We start from the raw sequence: 18,732 nt of genomic DNA, 5'->3' as shown, positions 1-18,732 counted from the left end.
TTGAGGGAATGGGTGCTCCTTTCTCTTTACTTAAAAAAAAAAAAAAATTTTTGAAGAGAAGTTAGTTTTTCAGGAGCATGGGAACTTCTGAGAGGAGTCAGCTCCTCCCACATTAGCTTATTCTCTTTGAGTGAAAAGAACTTTCTACAGTTAAATTTGCTCTAAGGGTATGTGAGTACTGAGGGTCTTTTTCTTTGGAGGGGGTAGAAAGGGTTTTAATTACTTATTGGGGTGTGGTTATCTTATGAGCTTTGGCCAAAATATTTAGTGCTGATTTAGGCTGCAGCATCAGCTTCATGGGATTTCTTATTTTTTGTTTTCTCCTCACATATGCTCATAGAGGTCCCAGTTGATTGTGTGAAGCCTTTGCTTTTGGGGCTGGTGCATAGAAGTCGGGGACTGCACATCATACTGGAGCCTGATGGCATTTTGGGTTTGGATATGGTGTTGAAACAGGGCCCCAAATCATTTTTGCCTAGTTTTTGCCTTGGTTTCAGTATTGGCTAAACTAGTTTTTTCAGTGAAAAGCTGAAAACTTGTGCTTTGTCAAGCACCTCCTTCAGGCCTATCTTACAATTCCCGTGGTCTAGTTGGGGCAGGAGCAATTCCCAGGTCCTCTTGCCCCTGCTGGCTGTTCTCTCAAAATGGCTTCATGACTGCTAACAAGGAAACAAGTGGGAACAGACAATGAGCAATCCAAAGGAGCCAGCAGGATAAAACAAAGCTTGTTTATTTCAGTCCAGGATATACAGTAAAGTAGACCTGACATTAGGGGTCACTAATACAGTAATCAAAAAAACACCTAACAACCCTGCTTCACAGGGCTTTAAACTAGGTAAGTCGGGGGAGGGTACCCATTCACATATTAGTGCAGAAAGGAATTATCCTGATGAGATGAGTCGAAACTCCGCTTCCATGTCCAAGGTAAGTACCCACATTGTAAACAGTTCTTCGGGAGTCACACTGACTCGGGTAGGATACGCCTCACAGGGACTTAACAAACACAAGATATGAAGGGCCATGTATGTCAATGCACACAGTTTAGGTAACAAAATTCTAGAATTGGAGGCTGAAATAAGGAGTGGTGGCAATATCTGAAACTTGGGGTCATGGACTCACATGGGTGGGATATGACTATACCGGGCTACAATCTACTTCGTCAGGACAGAGAGGGCAGGTTAGGAGGGGGGTAGCTCTATATATTAAAGAGGACATCAAAACCACCAGGATCACAGATGTCAAGTACACTGGGGAGTCCCTCTGGGTAAACCTGGCAAGAGGCAGAGAAAAATACCTGTATCTAGGTGTGGTATACAGACCCCCAAGACAACTGGAAGACATGGACGCATAATTAATTGAAGACATAGAGAATATCACTCTACGAGGAGAAGCTGTACTGCTAGGGGACTTCAATATGCCTGATGCAGACTGGAACTCATTTTCAGCGACAACCAGCGGTAGCAGGAGGCTCTTAACCTCCATAAAGGGAGCACATCTCAAACAAATGGTAACGGAGCCCACTAGGGCCCAGGCGATCCTCGACCTGGTACTCACCAACGGGGAAAGCGTCTCAGAGGTCTCAGTAGGAGATATGCTAGCCTCCAGCGACCACAACATAGTATGGTTCAACCTTAGGAAAGGCTTCCCTAGATCAAACACAAAGATACTCAATTTCCGGGGCACAGACTTCGCACGCATGGGAGATTTCATCCACCAGACGCTGCAGGACCAAGCGGAGACCGATGATGTAGAAGCTAAGTGGTTAACACTGAAATCAACCATACATGAAGCAACTAGCCGCTTCATAAAATCAGTAAATAAATGACAAAGAAACAATAAACCCCAATGGTTCACCGCGGAGATCTCGCACCTCATTAAGGAGAAGAAAAAAGCGTTTCTCTCCTACAAGCGCACGGAGAAAAGAGAGGCAAAAGTAGAATATAGGACCAGGTCTACAGCGGTCAAAATGGCAGTTAGGGAGGCAAAACTTCGAGTGGAAGAAATTCTGGCAAAAAACATTAAAAAGGGGGACAAATCCTTCTTCAGGTATATTAGTGACAGAAAAAGGAACACAGGTGGGATAGTACGCCTTAGAAGACCGGACGGAAGTTACGTGGAAGCAGATTCCAATAAAGCCGAACTACTGAATGAATACTTCTGCTCAGTCTTCACCTGTGAGGCACCGGGACACGGTCCGCAGTTGAAGGCAACACAAAGCACAGAAGACCCGTTTCAGAATTTTGAGTTCACACCAGGTGAAGTTTACAGTGAACTGGCAAGACTCAAGGTGAACAAAGCCATGGGACCAGACAATTTGCACCCAAGAGTGCTCAGAGAATTGAGTGATGTCCTGGCGAAACCGTTGGCTGAGCTATTCAATCTCTCCCTAAGTAAGGGGAAAGTTCCCCTGGACTGGAAATTAGTTAATGTCGTTCCTCTGCATAAAAAGGGTTGCAGGGCAGAGGCTGCGAATTATAGACCGGTGAGTCTCACATCAATAATGTGCAAACTCATGGAAACACTAATTAAAAGCAAATTGGACACGATCTTGAATGAAGGGAATCTTTGGGATCCCAGTCAGTATGGATTCACCAAGAGTAGGTCCTGCCAATCCAATCTCATCAGCTTCTTTGATTGGGTAACAAGAAAGTTGGACTTGGGAGAGTCTTTGGACATCGTGTACCTGGACTTCAGTAAAGCTTTTGACAGTGTCCCACACCGCAGGCTGCTAAGCAAGATGGAATCGATGGGGTTAGGAGAGACACTAACTGCATGGGTCAATGATTGGCTGAGTGGCAGACTTCAGAGGGTGGTGGTTAATGGTACCCTCTCTAAAACATCAGAGGTGACCAGTGGAGTGCCACAGGGCTCGGTCCTGGGTCCACTCCTTTTCAACATATTCATAGGGGATCTGACTCAAGGGCTTCAAGGTAAAATAACACTATTCGCCGATGACGCCAAACTATGTAATATAGTAAGTGAATGCAGTTTACAGAATTATATGGCGCAGGACCTGCTTACATTGGAAAGTTGGTCCTCAACCTGGCAGCTAGGCTTCAATGCTAAGAAATGTAAGGTCATGCACCTCGGAAGCGGAAATCCATGCAGGACGTACTTCTTGAACGGAGAAACTTTAACTAGGACTTCAGCAGAACGAGATTTAGGAGTAATCATCAGTGCAGACATGAAAACTGCCAATCAAGTGGAGAAGGCTTCATCTAAGGCAAGGCAGATATTGGGTTGTATCAATAGAAGTTTCGTCAGCCGAAAGCCTGAAGTCATAATGCCGTTGTACAGGGCCATGGTGAGACCTCATCTGGAGTACTGTGTGCAATTCTGGAGGCCACATTACAGTAAAGATGTGCGCAGAATTGAATCGGTTCAACGGACGGCCACCAGGATGATCTCGGGGCTCAAGGGTCTCTCGTACGAAGAGAGACTGAACAAATTGCAGCTCTACACTCTTGAGGAACGTAGAGAGAGGGGAGACATTATCGAAACATTTAAGTACCTCACGGGACGTGTCGAAGTGGAAGATGATATTTTCTTTCTCAAGGGACCCTCGGCCACAAGAGGGCACCCGCTCAAACTCAGGGGTGGAAAATTTCATGGAGACACCAGAAAGCATTTCTTCACAGAGAGAGTGGTTGATCATTGGAACAAGCTTCCAGTGCAGGTGATCGAGGCAGACAGCGTGCCAGATTTTAAGAATAAATGGGATACCCATGTGGGATCCCTACGAGGGTCAAGTTAAGGAAATTGGGTCATTAGGGCATAGACAGGGGGTGGGTAAGCAGAGTGGGCAGACTTGATGGGCTGTAGCCCTTTTCTGCCGTCATCTTCTATGTTTCTATATATAAAAATGCATACATTAAAACAAAATTGCATGACTTTTAGTTATAGTCTCATGTAACTGCTGCAAGAGGTCATCTCAACCATTTTGATAGTACAGTTGATATAGGCAACAGCAATTGGGAATCTCTATCCAAGGTGTAGTGAAGGTCGCTGCCTCTTATGCAGCAAACAATAGAGAAATTCACCATTGGAACCTACCTAATGAGGAAGGAGTAGCTGCTTCCTTGCTGGGGCATGAGACGGCAGTGATTTCTCCTTGTCCAGCAGCAACTACATTTAGTGGAGTTGCTGAACTTGCAACTAATGAATTGCCTAAAGAGGGATCCAAGAATGGAAGCGTTTGAGCGATGGAATTGAGAACCGAGGTGGATGAACCACACAAGGAGGTCATGCTGGAAGCAATTTGGACTTTGCTTCAGAAACTCAATACTGCTGCAACCAAGACATCCGGAGAGGTAAAAGCTCTGGGAAGGAAAATGGATGACTTAGTTAAATCTTTTGAGCAGAGTAATTCAGATTTTAAGACCATGATTACACAGATTCAGTCAGAGGTATCTTCTCTTCAGGAATTTAAAATATTCACGCTAACTGATAATGCTGCATTACAGAGGAAAATTGAGAATTACAATCGCAGACTAAATTTTAAATTTTCCCCAAAACCCTTGGAATTTCTCCATTAGAAATGATTAAAGAAATATTCCTCAGAACTTATACCTCTAAGGAGAAATAAATGGTAATAACCCCCAGACTATTCAAATGGATTTAAATAACATTTCAGCTGTTTTAGAAGTCTGTGACTGATTCATCTGTTAGGGCTACTTTGTTGGTTTCCTTTGTTTTTGAGCAGGACTTGAACACTCAGACTATTTCCAACATTCCTCTGAAACTATTTTTGGGGGTATCCTGATGTAACTAAAGTTCCTCAAGAGAGGTGAAAACAGTTTCTTACAATGCATCAGGAAATGAGATCTATTTTATTCCAGAGCAATTAAGAGCCATTTTTGGATTTAAAAAAATTGCTTGAGCATTAGCTGACTGGTTATATATTTTTATTTAAACATTTATATACCACTTATAGTCTAAGTGGTTAGAGTAGGGATTATAATGCTAAGAGCGTATTGTTCATAATACTTTATATTCCTTATTTAATTGGTACAAACTACGCTCTCCCACTTAAATTGTGGTTTAAGGAAGTGTATACATGTGTTCTTTTCCTTCATTTTAGAACTCACTGTGTTGCTTTGACAAGGGTATATCTTGTAATATGTTAAATTAATAATAATAAAAAAACAATTACACTTATCCAAATTTCCTTCCTAAAATTGTCAGATTTTCATCTAAACCAAACTATAATTTTACCATCGTTTTTTCCCTCTTCATTACAGCAGAGCAATCTCTCCACATGCACAAGACATTACTATTTATCTCAAAGCAACTGATCAGTTATATCACACAAACCAACTATTCATTTCGAACAATCCAGCTACCAGAGAAAACCAGCATCAAAAAGAGATCTTTCCTCTTGGATAGCACAATGCATCAATTTTTGCTACTCAAGAACAAACCTACAACCATCTGGTTCAATTAGGACTCAAAGTGCGAGCTACAGTTCATTCAATAGTGAATTTGAAATCCATCCCCATTCAAGATATTTGCTAGGGGAGAGCATCAGCACACAGGCTGTCAGGACTTCACCAACAAATGTGACTGCATTCCCCTGCTGTCACGGAGTACACCTGTAACAGGTAAGCAAATTTGGTTTCCCACTTTCTACCATCTATTTCACTCTCCCTGCTTGTGCCCTGGGTCAAACCTTTCCTCCTCAATGCAGCATCTCTTCCTTGTTCCCCTCAATTACGAGCAACATTTCTTTCTCTCTCCATACACTGTCTCTCCCTGCCCTCCTCCTTATGTTCAACATTTTTCTTTCTTAACCATGCATGTCTGACTCCACTCCACCATATGCAAGATATCTCCTTTTTCACCCCTTTCTACTTCTTGTTTGCTCTTGGCAGAGTTCTCTGCAAAAAATTCAAAATTCTGCACACAAAATTAGCAAGTTCTGCAAGTTTTTTCTTTCCTTCCTTTCCCCCCTGTGCCACCAACTTTCCTTTCCTCCCCTGTGCTTCAAGGTTTGCTTCCTCAGATTGTAGTATCAGCAGTGTCTCACATGCTGCCTGCTGCTAAACTGGAGGTCTCCCCCCCTCCCTCCTGTGAAGAGACTTTGGGTCAGTGACAGGCAGCACTTGGGAATTGCTGCTGGTACTGTGACATGAGATTTGATGCCAACATTGCCAGTGAGGCAAGATTCTGCGCAGGAAAAGGGATTTCCATTCCTCCCTCCTATCCCCCTGTGCAGCACTTCCTGATCGATTGCCCCCCCCCCCCGCCCCCCCACCGGTGAGGGTCATGTTAAAGGCAGAAGAGAATGACAAAATGTATCCAGATATGGTGAAAGAGGAACATTACAGGGTTTGTATGGAGCCAGATATCTGTGGCATTTTGGGTCAGATTCTCAAAAAGTTGCCAAAAGTTAGGTGCCAGTAGTCACCTAGATCAATGTTCTTCAACTGCCGATCTGCAAAAAAATCTTGCCAGTCCATGAAGGATTCAGGGCCCTGCCATAACAAACGGTGCCAGCATTGGCTGGCATACAACTTTCTGTTGCCGTCACTAAGCTGGGACTCCTGATGCATATGCCTCCTACTCCTGCCTTTGTCTCCGCACTCCCAGATCAGCAGCGGCATTGTAGGCCGGCCTTCCAAAGGCCCCAGGGCTGCCTCATGAAACTGCGGCTAAACTACTGCTTATGGCCAGCTGTGTGCCGCAGTTAAAAGCATCCAGAGCTGCTGCTAGCTTAAAAAGAGGAAACATTTCTTGGAGAGAAAAGGGAGAAGGGGTACTCCTGGACAATGGAGGGGAAGGGGAAGGGGGTACTGCTGACAGGGGAGAAGGGAGGAGAGTTACTGTTGGATAAGGGGAAGAGGAAAGGGAGAAGGGGTACTACTGGACAGGGGAGGAGGAAAAATGGAAGAAAACAGCTGGCAAGGAGCTTAGAGGAGGGGAAGGAGTCAGGATGGAATGGAAAGATCAGATGAGGAAAAGGGGAGAGACAGAGGAATGAGAAAGTAGAGAGAGATTGATGCTGGGAAGGGGGTCAGATGAGAAATAAGGAGAGAGAGGGACAAAGATGCTAGACCTGGTGTAGGAGAGAGAAAAATGAAGAGAGCAGAATGAATCATGTAAAAAGGAGAGAGGGGCATAGAAAGAAGGCAGTTACCATATGGAAGGGGGAGAGGGCAGACAGTGGATGGAAGGGGCAGATGCTGGATTGAAGAGAGTGAAAAGATGATGAAAACAGAAACCAGAGATGACAAAAGGTAGAAAAAATAATTTTTCTATCTTGTGATCAGAATATATCAGATTTGAAATATGTATCCTGCTAGAGCTGATGTTAGACATAACTAGGGAGTGCAAAGCCCAGACAGTGCTTCTTTAGCTTCCAGCTGGCTTAGGGCTCTCTGACTAGGGGCAGTTGCCCTAGTTGCACTCCCCCTAACACCATTCCTGCCATGTGTGTGTGGTATTCTGTTAGCATGATATATTTGTAGCATTCTGTAATAATTTGGCTTATTCAGTTTTCTTAATAGTAGAGGGGATATATGTGAAGGGGGGAGAGACGGGGGTTTTGTTGATCCTTGCCCTGTACAGAATATTGTTTCTTTTTATACTTTAATAAAATATGTTCAATATAAAATCATAACTATTTGAGGCTTGTTCGGATGGGATCAGATGGTTTTCGGGACAGAGCTCGTGGGGATGAGGCAGTGATGGGTTTTTAAAAAAAATTTCAGTCTTAGTGGTTTACCGGTCCACGAAATAATTATTTTGTTTCCGCTGGTCCATAGGTGTAAAAAGGTTCAAGAACACTGATGTGGATTACACTTAAGTGTTTTAATTTGGGTTTATGTTCAAACAATTTTATTAATGAAATCCACAGATCAATAGAAGCAAACAGATAATATCAAAATCAAGAAAAAAACACAGGAACAATATCCACAACATAAGAACAGTCATCAACATTTTGTTGTCCATTGGGATATAATACACGTCTCCTACCTACCATATTCCCCAACAGACTTAGTTCCAAGAACACAACAACATGAACCAGGGCCCAACGCTAGGAAGTTCTTTTTCACCCAGAGGGTGGTGGATACATGGAACGCGCTTCCGGAGGCTGTGATAGGCAGGAGCACGTTGCAGGGCTTCAAAGAAGGTTTGGATAGGTTCCTAGAGGACAAAGGGATTGAGGGGTACAGATAGGAGTAGAGGTAGGTTATAGGGATAGGAGTGAGAGGCAAGTTATAGGAATAGTCAGGGACCACTGATCAGGCAATAGGCCTGATGGGCCGCCGCGGGAGCAGACCGCTGGGCGAGATGGACTTCTGCGGAGGCAACTTCTTATGTTCTTATCATCCACCTCCCAGAAATAGTGACCTGGACCGAAAAGCACAGTTACTTACAGTAACAGTTGTTATCCAGGGACAGCAGGGAGCTATTCTCACTAATGGGGCTCTGTTGGATCACGTCACCCATTAGTTCTCACTAATGGGTGACGTGATCCAATGGAGCCCCAATGCGGATACCTCACAAGCAGTCTTGCTTGAAGAAACTCGAAGTTTTGAGTCGCCCGCACTCCGCATGCGCGAGTGCCTTCCCGCCCAGCACAGGGCTTGTCTCCTCAGTTCAGATAGCTAGCAGAGAAGCCAACCAAGGAGAGGTGGGTGGGATGTGAAAATAGCTGCCTGCTGTCCCTGGATAACAACTGTTATGGTAAGTAACTGTGCTTTATCCCAGGACAAGCAGGCAGGTATTCTCACTAATGGGTGACCTCCAAGCTAACCAGAATGGGATGGTGGGAATGTTAGCAATTTAGGAGAATAAATTTTGCAATACTGTTTGGCCAAACTGTCCATCCCGTCTGGAGAAAGAATCCAGACAATAATGAGAAGTGAAGGTATGAACCGAGGACCAAGTGGCAGCTTTACAAATCTCCTTAATCAGTGTCGATCTGAGGAAAGCTACAGAGGCTGCCATTGCTCTGACCTTATGGGCTGTGACTTTACTGGGAAGGGTAATCCAGCCTGAGCATAGCAGAAAGAGATACAAGCCGCCATCCAGTTGGAGATGGTACGCTTAGAGATAGGACGTCCCAACTTGTTCGGATCACAGGAGATGAAAAGTTGAGGAGCAGTTCTGTGAGGTTTGGTGTGTTCCAGATAGAAAGCCAAAACACACTTACAGTCCAGAGTATGAAGAGCTGATTCTCCAGGATGAGAATGAGGCTTTGGAAAAAACACTTGAAGAACAATGGATTGATTGAGATGAAATTCCGAAACAACTTTAGGAAGGAATTTAGGATAAGTGCGAAGAACCACCTTGTCATGATGGAACACTGTAAAAGGTGGATCCGCAGCCAATGCTTGAAGCTCACTGACTCGACGAGCAGAAGTGAGACCAATGAGAAACACCACTTTCCAAGTGAGGTACTTCAGATGAGCCTTGTCAATAGGTTCAAATGGAGGTTTCATAAGCTGAGAAAGGACAACATTGAGGTTCCAAACCACTGGAGGCGGTTTGAGAGGAGGATTGACATGGAAAAGTCCTTTCATGAATCTGGAAACCACAGGATGAGCAGAGAGAGGTTTCCCTTGAAGCGGCTGATGGAAAGCAGCAATTGCACTAAGCGGCCAGAATGAGAAAGGTGCAAAAGGTAGTCCAAAACTGAAAATAAGGAGGAATGTTGAGGCTCCTGATGATGAGAAAAACACCAAGTAGAAAATCTAATCCACTTTTGGTGATAGCATTGTCTAGTAGCAGGCTTCCGTGAAGCTTCCAAAACATCCCTCACAGCTTGCAAAAACTGGAGAGGAGTTACGTTGAGAGGAACCAAGCTGTCAGGTGGAGAGACTGCAGGTTGGGATGAAGCAGAGATTCCTGATACTGTGTAAGCAGAGATGGAAAAACTGGTAGAGGGTATGGCTCCCTGCTGCTGAGTTGAAGTAGAAGGGAGTACCAAGGTTGTCTGGGCCACCGAGGAGCAATCAGAATCATGGTGGCATGGTCGGACTTCAGCTTGACTAGAGTCTTTTGAATGAGAGGAAATGGAGGAAACGCATATAGAAAGAGATTCGTCCAGTCCAGAAGAAAAGAATCTGCCTCGAGGCGATGAGGAGTGTAGATCCAGGAGCAGAACTGAGGCAGCTTGAAGTTGTGGGGGGCTGCAAAGAGGTCTATCTGAGGCATTCCCCACAGAGAGAATGTGATGAAGGGGCGTGGAATGGAGAGTCCACTCGTGAGGCTGCAGAAATGACTCAAGTTGTCCGGTAAGGCATTGTCCGCCCCCTGAATGTAGAATGAGGAAGGCTTTGTGGCGAATTGCCCAATCCCAAACTTTCAGAGCTTCCTGACAGAGGGAGGCCGATCCCGTGCCTCCCTGTTTGTTGACATAATACATGGCGACTTGGTTGTCTGTGCGAATGAGGACAGCACGGTCGTGAAGCAGATGTTGAAAAGCATTGAGAGCATTGAAAATCGCCCTGAGCTCCAGGAGATTGATGTGGCACTGGCGGTCTGTACTGGTCCAATAGCCTTGAGTGTGGAGACCATCCAGATGAGCCCCCCAAGCATAAGTTGAAGAGTCGGTTGTGAGAACCTTCTGGTGGGGGGGGGGGGGGTGTGAAACAGTAAGCCTCTGGATAGATTGGAAGAGAGCATCCACCAGCGAAGAGACTGTGTCAGAGCAGGAGTGACCTGGATGTGACGAGTCAGATGGTTGGAAACCTGCGACCATTGAGATGCCAGGGTCCACTGAGGAATTCTGAGGAAACACCTGAAGACCACGGTTCCTGAGCGCTGCGGCCACCACAACCAGACACTTGGTGAAGACTCTGGGTGACGATGCCAGGCCGAAAGGGAGCACTCGGTATTGAAGATGAAGATGTCCCACCCGAAATCTGAGGTATTGACGGGAGGAAGAATGGATGGGAATGTGAGTGTAGGCCTCCTTGAGATCCAGAGAGCATAACCAGTCGTTCTGCTCGAGGAGGGGATACAGAGATGCCAGGGTCAGCATGCGAAACTTTTCTTTGACCAGATATTTGTTGAGCACTCTGAGATCCAAAATAGGACGCAGATCGCCTGTCTTCTTCGGAACAAGGAAGTACCGAGAGTAAAAACCCTTGTTCTGTTGAGCCAAAGGAACCGGCTCGACAGCCCGGAGCTGCAGTAAAGCCTGAGCTTCCTGAAGAAGAAGGATGGTCTGGGCAGAGGAGGAAGGATACTCTCTTGGAGGCTGTTCCGGAGGAACTTGATGGAACTGAAGAGAGTATCCCTCCCTGACGATGGAAAGGACCCAGAGGTCGGTGGTAATAGTTGTCCATCGGTAGTAAAAATGATGGAGACGACCTCCGATAGGGGGAAAAACGGGGAAAGGCAGAACAACTAACATTATGCTTTGAGAGAGACAGTCAAAAAGGCTGAGGAGCCTTGGGGACAGCAGATGGCTGAGGCTTCTGTTGCTGCTTCTGTGGATGCTGATGGATGGCAGGAGCCTGTTTAGGTGGGAAACGCTGCTGGTAGATCAAAGGCGGGTGTGAAGGATGAGGAGGAGCTGGCTTGGGCTTCGGATGGAGAATTGATTGGAAAGACTTCTCGTGGTCTGAAAGCTTCTTGGTCGCCGCCTCGATGGACTCATCGAAGAGGTCAGTACCAGCACATGGGACATTAGCCAGCCTGTCCTGCAGAATGGAATCCATGTCGATGGACCGGAGCCACGCAAGCCGTCGCATGGCTACCGAGCAAGCAGTAGCCCGAGCAGACAACTCAAAGGCATCGTATGAGGACTGCATCAGTTGCAACCAGAGTTGGGACAATGAGGCTAGAACTTCTTGGAATTCAAAATGGGCCCGAGGATCCAAGTAGGCCTTGGGGAGGACGGACAGGAAAAACTCAAAATAGGTAATAAAATGAAAATTGTAGTTGAGAACTCTGGATGTCATCATAGAGTTCTGGTAATTCGCCTGACAAACCTGTCCATCGTCTTGCCCTCCCTGCCAGGTGGAACAGGGCATATACCTGGGAGGGGTGAGACCGCTTCATTGAAGACTCCACCAAAAGGGATTGATGTGAGAGCTGGGCACCATCAAACCCCTTATTATGAACCATGCGGTATCTGGCATCCAATTTTCCCGGAACAGCGGGGATGGAATAGGGAGACTCCAGACAGCGGACAAAGGTCTGATCCAGCAACTTATTAAGAGGAAACTTGAGGGATTCAGCAGGAGGTTGAGGGAGATGCATTGTCTTTAGATACTCCTTTGAGAATTTGGACCCAGTGTCCAGCTGAATGTCCAAATCAGCTGCTATTTAACGGAGAAAAGAAGATAAAGACAGCTGGTCAGCCAAAGCAGGGCCTCGAGAGGGACTCGAGGACGTCGAGGCCTCTGATCCAATGAGGACGGGGATCGAGCCGGAGAAAAAGACCCCACCGTGTCCTCGAGATCCGGCATCGGAGGAGGCGAAGAAGACAGTGGAGAATACTGAAGAAAAGGCTGCTTCCGATGAGGCGAGGCATGCCTGGAGGAGTGCTTCGAAGAATGCCTCGATCGATGATGCGAGCTGTGCCTCAAAGCAGGCCTCGACAAACAAGGCGAATGTGTCTTCGCTGAGGCCCCCAGAGAGTGTATGGGGCTGGAAGCGGTGGATCGAAGCAGAGGTGGTTGATTGGAAGAACCACGAGGCACTCGCAAAGACTCGAGCCCTTGCATCGAGTGAATCGGTTCCAATGGAGGCACTCGCAAAGACTCTACTCCTTGCCTCGAGTGAATCGGTTCCAATGGAGGCATGGGCAAAGACTCTGCTCCTTGCAATGCATGCAATGATGCCAGACCAGACACTCGCAGAGACTCTGCTCCCTGTAGAGAGTGTGCGTACGGCTGAGGCACTGGAGGCGGCTCGACCTCGCAGGAGGCCTCCACGTGCCCAGGCTAGATTTGAGAGAGAAGCTTCGGCCCCATCGTGGTAAAGAGCTGAATGAATTGCTTCTCAAGTAAGGTCTGGAACGAAGCCGGTAAGGATGGATCTACGTCACCAACGGGACCACCTGCACGGGCTTCATGCTCCCTCGAGGCAGTGTGAGAGTGCTTGGACTTAGAAGCCTTGGGTACTTTAAGCACCACCAGGGGAATGTGCTGCTGTGCTATCTGACCTGAAGAGACAGAGGAAGGCACCACAGCCTGCGTCGAAGACAGAGCCGGTACAAACAATGCCGGTTTTGATGAGGCTAGGAGAAAATGTGAAAGCCTGGAGAGCTTCGGGAGAGGCCGATGGTGAAGGGCCCTTCGATGACGAAAGCTCCCTCGAAGACTCCATGCTGTATAGCTGCTCCCACAAGATGCAACGACGCTTGAAAGCACGGGCAATAAGTGTTGAGCAAGGCCGGCACAATTTCGGAAGTGATAAGGCCCGAGACACCAAAGACAGCGTCGATGAGGGTCCGTCAGTGAAATCGCGTGCTGGCACTTGGAACACTTTTTAAAACTGGTAGCAGGCCAGGACATAGGTCAGAAAAGCTCCGCCACAAGATCGAAGCCGCAGGGCTGCGGCCATGTGGTCTGCCCGGTCAAATGGATGGAAGAAATTTTTTTTTTTTGAAAAACAATAAAAGTACGACGAAAATCAGCGATTAAGAGAAAAATAACCCAAAACCGCGGACTTCAGAAGGCACAAGTGAAAATACTTCACGCAGAGAGTCGAAGACGGACTTCTCGGTTCCGCGGAAAAGTAAGAACTGAGGAGACGCGCCCTGTGATGGGCGGGAAGGCACTCGCGCATGCGCGGTGCGGGCGACTCAAAACTTCGAGTTTCTTCAAGCAAGACTGCTAGTGAGGCGTCCGCATCGGGGCTCTGTTGAATCATGTCACCCATTAGTGAGAACTAATGGGTGACGTGATCCAACGGAGCCCCATTAGTGAGAATACCTGCCTGCTTGTCCTGGGATAATGTGTAAACCTTAATAATAATAACTTTAATTTTCTATACCACCATAGTCAGATGACTTCTAGGCGATTCACATCGAAAGAAGGTACAGAATTTCCCGGTCCCAGGCCTTCTTAACATGACTACTGTAACTTAAGGTATCCCCCTGCAACACTGCCTTTGCTGCTTCCCAGAAGAGGATAGGATCCTCTTCCGCATGGGCATTAAGCCGCTTATAATCTTTTCAAGAGGCCACCAGCCTCTCCTGATAATTCATGTCTCCATACAGCGCTAAGGGAAGTACCCAACACCATGCCTTCTGAGTCCCCCCGTCCCCCCCGCCACTGCACACTAACCCATGCGTGGTCCGAAACAGTATACGGTCCAATATCTGCCATCTCAACGCCCTGGAACGTCACCCATATATAATCAATGTAGGATTGAGTACCATGCGCTCGGGACAAGTGTGTTAAATCCTTTTCATCTCCATGCAACACCCTCCAGGCATCATGTAATTCTAAGTTGTCATTAAATTTTCGCAGCTCCCTCTCCCCTACCTGACGAGAGGCCCCAACTGCCCCAGTACAATCCAGGCGGGGATCACCCACTTGGGGACGAAAACCACCCCCCAACACAATGAAGTTGGGTCATAAACTCCCCCATACACCCAAGAACCTCCTTCACCCACAGATTAGCCCCAACTACCACAAACATCTTTTCTCAATCCCCTGTGCATACATGAACATAAGATCAATCAACCCAAAGACAGACCTAATAAAAGACTGGATAGTTAATAAACAGCTAGGCTGCCTTTTCCTATCCGAAACCTGGCTATCCTCCTACTCGGACCCAAGCATTACAGAATTTTGCCCCAAGGGATACAAACTTGAATTAGTCTGCCGAGAAAAAAAGCGAGGGGGCGGTTTGGCCATCCTAGTAAAAAACAACCTTACCATCACTGTCCTAGACAAACACTCCACCCCACAATCAGACCTGCTTGCCGTCCAAATTTCCAGTAACTCACTCAAAAACACCCTTACCTGCATCCTCTGCTGCATAGCTCCAGGAAAATGGAACACCACAAAACACGATCTTGAAGATTTCATCTTCCGGAACTCATTAACCTCAACACACAACCTGCTCCTCGGAGACATAAATCTCCACCTAGAAGACACCTCCTCCAAACAAGCTTCTGGCATAATTTCATACCTCAACGCACTCTCTTACCAAATTCTATATCCTCAACCCACACATGAAAAAGGCCACCAACTTGATATTGCAGCCTACATGTCACAACACCCCCACGCACCGAACATGCATATCTCCAATGGGGCCTGGCACCCCTCCCTCTGGTCTGACCACTTCAAATTCACCTTCAACATCAACTGGACTCAAAGCACAAACAAGCACAAAACCCACAAAACCTCCTTCAAAACCCGACCAAAAATCGACCCTTCTACATTCTGGACCACAGTAGACCCATTAATCGTCTCCATAGACCACGATGTATTCATTCACCAGTGGCGCTCGCTGAGCGAAACAACCTTGAACGGTCTAGCCCCAGAAAAGACAAAACACAAACTCTGCAGATCTTCAGACAAATGGTTCGACACAGAACTTCTTCAACTAAAGAGACACTGCAGACAACTCGAAAGAGCATGGCAAAAAAAGAACCAAGAACCAACCAAAGTAGCTTGGAGAAACCTAATAAAACAATACAAGATCAAACTTAAGGAAAAACGAAGAGCTTATTACTCCAAACTAATAGGCACAGAATCCTTAGACACAAAGAAACTCTTCCAACTTGTGAAGAACCTCACCGACACTCAACCATTCCTAACCACTCAAGGAATCCACCCTCCAATGGCCACCCAACTAGCGGACCATTTCAAGAATAAGATCGCCAATATTAGAGCCTCCTTCAACAACTCACCGTCCCTCCTAGACGAGATCATAATAAACCCTACAACAGATGAAGCCACTGCAGCTGACAGGCACTGGTCCAACTTTACAAAGGTGCAATGGCTAGACATGAACAGACTCTACAGAAAATACAGTCGAGCGTCATGCGACCTGAACAACTGCCCGTCATATCTACTGACAAACGCATCCCCCAAATTTAGAGCATGCCTCTTGCAATGGATTCAAACAACTCTCACGGAAGGCCAATTCCCACAAGACCTAGGGGAAATCATAATCACCCCAATACTGAAAGATCCCAAAGGACCAATAGACACCCCCTCCAACTACAGACCCATCGCCTCAATTCCATTATATGTTAAACTAATAGAAGGTCTGGTTGCCAAATACCTCACCAACTACCTTGAAGACCACAACCTACTCCACCCAACTCAATCGGGGTTCAGATCTAACCACAGCACCGAGACACTGCTAGCTTCCCTTCTAGATATAGCCAGACAGCACCTTAGCAAAGGAAGAAGGATGCTGATAATTCAACTCGACCTCTCTGCCGCATTCGACCTGGTCGACCACACCATACTTCTTCAGATATTAGAAGCAATAGGGATCTCAAGCGAAGTATACAACTGGTTTCAAGGATTCCTTAAAACAAGAACATACAGAGTAAAAACAAAGGATCTTATATCGGAGCCTTGGACCAACCCCTGCGGAGTACCCCAAGGTTCCCCACTGTCACCCATGCTCTTCAATCTTTACATTTCCTCCCTCGGTACCCTGTTAGACAAACTCAAAGTAACTTCATTCAGCTATGCAGACGATATCACCATACTCTTCCCCTTTGACACACAAGACCCCACCAAATCAGGCACCCTGGAAAAAACTCTAGAAGCAGTGGAAAAATGGATGACAGAGCATAAACTGAAGCTCAACCCAGATAAAACTAAATTTCTACTGCTTGAAAAGGACAAAACCCCTTCTATAACTGAGCTAGAAATAAAAACCACCAAATATCCCCTACAACCCACTCTCAAACTCCTTGGAGTAACAGTAGACAGAGGTTGCACTCTTCAGGTGCAAATCAACAAAATCACACAAAAAGCTTTCTTCACCATGCGCAACCTTCGCAAAATCAGAAAATTCTTTGAAAAAGAACAATTCAGACTCATAGTTCAATACCTAGTCCTAAGCCTATTGGATTACTGCAATATCCTCTACCTTTCTTGTCCTACCTACCTAATAAAACAACTACAGACCGTGCAGAACACTGCCCTCAGAATGATCTATTCCCTTGGAAAATTTGACCACATCACCAACGCCTTCCTAGACTCACACTGGCTTCCAATACAAGCCCGCATCCAATTCAAACTATACTGTATGTTATTCAAAACCTTAAACGGAACGGCACCCACCCACCTAAACAACCGTCTAAACAGGAACCTCTCAACCAGACAGAGGAGAACCCAATCCCCTTTCTCCTTCCCCCCTTTTAAAGGAATTAAACGCAAAAAGATGTATGACAACGTACTTGCAACACATGCAGCTAAATTGGACCCCTCCATCACCAACCTACTGACAGCATCAACTGACCTCAAGGCTTTCCGCAAAGAAATCAAGACCCTACTATTCAAGAAATTCACCCAAACGTCCTAATCCCTTCCTTTTCCCCTCTCTCCCCCTCTTAGAATCTACTCATCAAAATTGCTTTAGACCTAACACCTTAATTGTAATTTGTATTTCTCTTCCTGGAAATGTCCAGTTATCGTTCTGATGTAATCCGCTTAGAACTGAAAGGTACAGGCGGAATATAAGCCTGTAATGTAATGTAATGTAATGATCACGGACAGCATTAAAATCCCCCCCAATTATGAAAGAATTCTGAGAGAATGTCAACAGCAAGCGTGTCAGTTTGGCATAAAATTCCGAATCACATTCATTGGGGGCATAGACACGCACAGAGAGTTGCGTGGGGACAGAAATCCCACCCATCCCCGCCCGTCCCCGCAAGGATCCTCTCCATCCCCACCCGTCCCCGTCAGGATCCTCTCCATTGCCACCTATCCCCGCAAGGAATTATCTCCATCCCCGCCCGTCCCCATAAAAAGCAGCAATTACTTCTGACAGGATCATCAATTCCACAGTTTCGTTTGTGTTTGTGCTGCTGTTTTCCTTGTGGAATCTCTTTGGTGGAACCCTTTTTTTGTTTTCTGTTCAGGTAATTAACTTATAAACCCCCGGACGAACCCTGCTTCCAAAGCCTTCCATCCCCGTGGGAGTCCCGTTGGCTAGAGGTGGGTCCCCGTGGGAGTCCCGTGGGCCAGAGGGAGGTCCCCGTGGGAGTCCCGTGGGCCAGAGGGAGGTCCCCGTGGGAGTCCCGTGGGTTAGGGGTGATTCCCACGGGACTCCTGCGGGAACCGCGAGATTCCCGCGATCCCCGTTCCCGTGCAGACCTCTACACAGCAGAACATCATGACTCGTTGATCAAGCGCCCCCCCCCCCCCCCTGACAGAGCACATATCTGCCTTCCCCATCCTTAGCCATTATTTGCAGATTTTCAGTAAGACCCTTACGGAACAATATTGCCACTCCCCTACGTTTCATCTTTGCTGAGGCTGCCACACACTCCCCTACCCACCACTGTTTCAGTTTTGCATGCTCTATATAGTTGAAGGAACGCCACATCTACTTTGTGACGCTGTAAAATTTTTGAGCGCTTAACCAGGGAATTAATCCCCCCCACACACACATTCCAGGTTACCAAATTAACCAGGATCCACAAGCAACAGCCACTCTGCATACACCTCCACAAAGATCCGTGCAGCCCAGCCCCTGACCAGGCCCCACCAGTGCATCAGTCTACCACCCACTACCAAAGAGGGGCAGAGAGTACCATCTCTCAAAGAACCCCCTTCCCCATCCCCA

The sequence above is a fragment of the Geotrypetes seraphini genome, chromosome 3, assembly GCF_902459505.1.
Source record: "Geotrypetes seraphini chromosome 3, aGeoSer1.1, whole genome shotgun sequence".
NCBI classification, from domain to species: domain Eukaryota; kingdom Metazoa; phylum Chordata; class Amphibia; order Gymnophiona; family Dermophiidae; genus Geotrypetes; species Geotrypetes seraphini.
This window is presented reverse-complemented; position numbering follows the sequence as displayed.